Genomic DNA, 6,003 nt, shown 5'->3' with positions numbered 1-6,003 from the left:
TGCTTGGCTTCCTTTAAATCCCCACCAACGTCTTCCCAGCACTGGAAGAGAAGTAGCTTGTCATGGTGATCTTCAGAGTTTAACTTTCGAGGGGGAGGGAGAAAGTGGAAAGCAAACTGAATGCTGTAGTGGAGATTTCTCTCTTCCCCCACTGGGCCCCTTGCCGACTGTTTTTATTGATTTCAATCACTGGAGGCTCGCTGGCTCTCAGAAGAAACACTGTGTAATGTGTTCTTTCCTGGCTTTCATTAAAGAAACTCAATGCAGTGCGGTCACGCTGCCGAGCTCGCCTGGCAACCTGCCTACACCCTGTGGTACCTCTTTCATTGGAGGAGCTTGAGCTCGTGGTTTGGGGTTGGCTTATTTATTTTTTTTCTAATTCTCCAGCAAGGATTTCAAAACAGTCTCTGCTCTGCTTCTACCTCCTCTGGCAGTCCAAAGGGTTTTTAAGCTTGGGAAGGAATTGTCGGCACCCCTAAAGGGGACGACTTTGGTGGCGATGGAAATGCTGAACGCTGCGACAGCCTCGTGCTCCTTCTATTAAAATTCCTCAGCGTTTCTGGGGAGGGGTTAAAAGGGCTGTGTGGAAGCCACAGGGATGTGGATACAAATGAATTTCCAAGGGGTTTCCTTTTTTTTTCCTTTTTTTTTTTGTGTTTCGTTTCCAAATTCCATCTACTCCTGATTGGTTAACGTGGTTTAATTAAGGGTAAGAGAGTAAGCAAAATCCTTCAAGAAATATGTGAAAATTCCTGGCACTGCTGTAGTTGCAAATGAAGCAAAACTGCATTCCCTGAGCCTGCAGCCTTGGTGCTGTCTGAAACATTTCTGTTGTACTCAGGGCTGTGATGCTGGTGGAGGAAAATGAGCAATACAGTATGATACTAATTTATGCCTTAGAACTTCAATTTGCTCCAGTATGTACTTTATAAGAGCAAACAGTCTATAAAGCAGAATTCAACAAGCTCCATTCTGTAACTCCTGTGTTCTGTGTGCCTGTAAATCCTTTCATTTCATTTAGTAAATTGTTCAATTTCTTCTTATTCAGCAGTTGCTAATGAGAGCACTTTATGTGCTCCTCGCAATTAGCTATAAATCTGAGACATGCAAAGATCACAGAGCTGTAAATTAAGCCAGGTTTGCAGGTAATCAAGGTGCAGCTATTCCAAGTTCCAGCTGCAAGTTTAGGGTGCTACCTGATCACTTGTGCTCCTGAGATACTGTAGATGTGTACACAAGGAGGCTTTTTTTTAAAGCAAAAAAAAAAAAAAAAAAAAGCATTTACATGACCACAAAAAGAATCCTTTCCTGGAGCAGAAAGATAAAAAGCTGTTCTTATTTAAATCTGGTTTCCTGCAGAACTTGTTTGAGGCTTCTCTGCCTGGGTTGAATCTACAGAAACCTTTCAGAGTCAACTTAATAGAAATTATTCCCAGTGTTTTTGTTGTGAGGAGTTGAGAGTCTAAAAATCTTTCTTTGGTGAAAGAGTTTATATTTTTCTTTGTATAATTGTTTTAAAATCTTCCTCTCTTAAGTGCTGCAGACATGATGTAAGAAGAACTTCTACAAGTTGCTTTTCGTTTAGCTTCTGCATGATAATGAAATTTCATCTGCTCTCTCTGCTTATACTTCTTTTCACAAGGTGCCAAGTGATAGAAAATAATCATTTCAATTCAGTATGGCCATGAACTGCTTTATGCAAATTCTCTAGCTGCAGTTGTAGCACAGCTCTTTGGCCAAGCTCAGATAGTAAATCATTTGTCAATCTCTCTTTTATGAACCTTGTGTGGAAGGGTTTGCCAGCCTTTCTTCTCTGGGGGTTTTGAACTGTGTTTATAGATTCTGCTTTTTGTTTTGAAGCTGGCAGATGGCCACTTATTTATCTGGGTCCATATGCATTGTGTAAGGCAGAACCAGGATGTTTTGCATGCTGATATCGTGCATGGAGTGTTTTGGGGGGCAAAAGGCTACTCATAAGTAGAATTCATTCCATGATGGGTCGGTAGCTCTTGGGCAGTGAACAAAGCCCCTTTTGACATTTCTCTGTATTAAAAGTTATGAAATAACATGAGCTTCATGAACAAACAAGGCCATACCATGCTCCTGCTGTGGAACAGCCATATCACCCATTTCCCCTCCATTTCCATTCTCAAGTCTTTAGAGTGCAAAACTTTGGATGGTCTTTTTATAAGTTTGTCACTTGTATTTATCCCTTTGAATTTCTGCTGGTGCTTTGCTGTCATACAGACTCGTTCTGCAATGCTGGGAGAAAAGGCTCTAAGTCTATTGGTTTTGGAAGAGCTGGATGCACTGGTACTAATAAATACCAAATTTGGTGTTGTGGCTTGGTCTGTGGTTACTGCTGTAGGTTTGGCAGCAAAGCCAAACCCCTGATCAGGCAGAAAGTTCAGACCTGCACAGGCAAATCTTGAAGGAAAACATTTTAAAATGAGTATTCAGTTAATTGTGGCAATTCTTCAGGGTTTCTGACTCTATCAACCTTATTCTCTTCTGGCATCAGACAACCAGGGATGCAAATATGAGAGAGGCTTTGAAGCAGCGATGAGCAAGGAGGAGGAACAGAAGTCTTGAGGAGATATCTCCAGTTCTACTCAAGTCTGAGGCAGTCAAGGACCTTTGTGCAAATATAAATCTGGAAACAAATTTTAAAATGCACTTAGTGCTCTGCTGAAACACAATGCAATTAGTGTTCTGTTGATTCCATCCTGGTGTGGCTGCCTAGCTATTAGGGTTCATAGTCCCCTGGCAGTACAAGCTTTTATGCAGGTGCAGCCCCTGAAAAATTGCACCTGTTTGGTTTTGCCACTCTTGCTGCAGAAAAAACAGAGTAAGGTCTCTTCAAGAAAACTTGTACATCTTTCTGCTCGTTTCTCTTGCAATTCTGGTTATTTTTCTCTGTTCTGAGTTGCTTAGCAGAGCTGCTTTACATTGTTAAATGTTCCCTTCAGTTTGAGCTGCTCCCCTTTTATGATAGGTAAACTCACTTCTAAAGATCACTTAAAACATCTTAAATTTGTGCAATATTTCCAGTTTACAAAGAATAATGGAAAACTTAAACTGGTATCTAAAACTGCCACAGCTGAAGCTGCCAGATATTTTGAGTCAGATGTCTAAGACTATTTACAGCATATTACTATTTTTACACCCAGTTCAGAAATTTGGGGACTGGCATTGATGAAAGGCACTGTATTGGCAGCCACAGCACTTTGCCTGCAGATGGACAAGGTATGATACAAACTTTGGGAATTTGCTTGATGGTGCCTGAGCTCACATCTCTGTACCCACCCAAAGCTGACAGGGGTTTTATGAGCAAAGTGTGAAAGATTTGGGGGTCTGTCCTTTACTCAAAACGTGGCATCCAGTGGCAACATCCCTTTTAGCACCTTTTCAGGCCTTCTGGAAAGTTTCCAAGTGGAAGACTCCCACCTCCTTAATCATGAGGAAACACTGGCTCTGTCCTCTGAATGTCATTCATTCAAGTGTGCTGGCCTGGCCTGACCTTGTTTAGATTGAGATCTAATGAGCCCACGATCCAAGGTGGTGTGGTAGCTCTCAGCAGGCTTTGCAAATAAGCAAGTGTTGTGTTTTTTTTCCCTGTGTGCATGTGGTTTAAATTTATCACGTCAATAAACAAGTGTCTCACACGCTCAACTAGAGACTTTACAATGCTGCAGTTAAGGCTAAATTGTAGCACTACAAATTGTGATGTCACTTTATAAATATAGAAGGAGACAAGGTGGAATATTTATGACCTCAAAACAATGAAGTCCTGTTGGTTGGGGTTTTTTTTAGTTTAAATAATGGCATAACAGTAAAACCTTTTAATCCAAATGGATCACAAACTTTGGGCACATCTTTCAGGAAAATATTAATGGTTTGGGGAAAGCAGAATTAAAAATAAGGCTGTTGATTTAAAGAAAGGAGAGATTCATCAGTAGAGGGATAAATAATAAATACAGCAAGGATTTAAATTGCAGTGGAAGGTTTGGGTTTGTTTTCTTTTGAGTCCCAGGTTTGGGGGAAGGTTTTATTTTAATATAAATTGGGATAACATTCCCTTCCGCTTCAGTAGAGACTGTAGCACCAAATGCAGCTATTTTCTAAAGCACATAAAACTTGTGACTTTCAAATTAAGACCCAAGGGCAGTTTGTGGTGTGTGCTACTAAATGAACCAAGTTGGCAGGGATGGATAAAAGTAGAGTTGAAACTAGAAAAGTTGAGCTGTGAGGATGTGAGGACTTTGCATTATGTGTGCTGGGAGTCCCAGACAGAAGCCTGATGAGTCCAATTTTCCTTGGATGGTGCTGTGGGCCAACAGAAGGTACCTCCAGCTGTAAATCCTGACTGTTCCATGCCAGGACAGCCCAGCCCTGTGGGAGAACAATGCCCTTGTGTCAGACAGCTCACGGCACAACAGTGGCGATGCAGGAAACAAACGTTGTTAGGGCTCAGTATTTACGTTGGGACCTACAGGGAGAGAGCAACTTGTTTTGTTTTTTAATGGAGCCGTTGGGGAGAGGGATAAAAAGCTTTTTGATAATGCTTGGAATGTGAGGGGGGAAGGGAAGGTACTGAGATATGCATTTACTGTAAGTATGAAGAAGCAGAGGCCTCTTTATCAGAGCAGCTCTAATGATGTGCCGCAGTCACTTTATTTGAAAGCTTCATGGCTCACAGAAAAGTAAACAAATTCATTACATTATTTTTAAAAGAAGATTAACTGTAGTGTGTCGTCTGTTGGACAGCTGCTGGAGTAATCTTTTACAAACACTTTATAAATGACCACCCTCAATGTTTTCCTGGGCTTTGTGTGGCTGGGTTGTTATTTTAGTAAGTACCAGGGTGGCTTTTCAAATGAAAATGTCGTTTCCTGTATCACAATTCCATTCTACCTTCACCCTAAGTATTATTTGATTCTTAGCATGAACTGTAAAATGTCTGTGAGACAAATGCAACATGTGTTGCTTTTTTGCCTGTGTTTGCAGTGAATACTGGCTTTTCCATAAAGCAAAAGAAGCAAATCCTCTTTACTCCCATTTGTTGGAATTTCTGCTTTCTTGCCCTTTCTTTGGTCTGTGAAAACACAAGGTTGAAAAGATGAGTCAGAACAAACTTAGCTGATAGGTGAATTGACACTGAACAAATTTTTAGTCCCCAGCAGGTGTCCTTGGCAAACAGGATTGTGTCCAGGTATTGTTTCGTTTGACATCTTTTGCTTGAATGGCAGCAAGAATAACCCGATTTAGCTCTGTGTTTGAAAGCACTTGACTAACAAATTCATGTAACACTGAGGATTTGTGAGTTCATAAAGTGGTTTGAACCAGTCTTGCCATAACTGATGTTCTTGTGCGTTTGGGGTTCAGTTACAGGTTCCTCAAACAGGTGAGGAGGGAGCAGAGAGAGGGGGAAGAGCATCTCTGTCTCACTCAGTTTGGCCTCCATGGGTGTCCCATGCTCCAGCAGAAGGCCTTGCCTGGCAAGTTCCTCTCTCAGACATCCAGGAGTCCCTGGAGTCAATCTCATCTTGCTGTGGAACAGCATTTTGTTTCTACATGATGTAATCTCACACTGGATTTTCTATAATCAACTCAGTGTATCTATTTCATGCTCTTCGTCTGGATGTGAGATATTTGTTTTCATTTGGGGTACACTGATACATCTATTTATGGTGATATGGTTTTAGATGTGAATAAGTAGCTGTTCTGTCTGCAAACCTAAAGACATGTCAACCATTGGGCATATATATCTATATGTGTTTACTGAAAATTGTGCATATGTTTCCTCAAGATTGCTAAAGGATCTCCAAGAGGTCTTGGATGAAGATGGTAGTTGTCACATCTCCTTTGGCATGATGGAGATTAAGCCTCTGTATGGCAGACAGAGTTTTTCTCAGTACAGGGAAGTGTATGTACACAACAAACAAACTGAGGATCTTAAGGAAACCCTATTGCTCCCACTGAAACGTGTGTGAGCTGAACAAA

Source organism: Acanthisitta chloris, unplaced genomic scaffold (genome assembly GCF_000695815.1).
Source record: "Acanthisitta chloris isolate BGI_N310 unplaced genomic scaffold, ASM69581v1 scaffold9072, whole genome shotgun sequence".
NCBI classification, from domain to species: Eukaryota; Metazoa; Chordata; class Aves; order Passeriformes; family Acanthisittidae; genus Acanthisitta; species Acanthisitta chloris.
Note: the sequence above shows the minus strand (reverse complement) of the source record.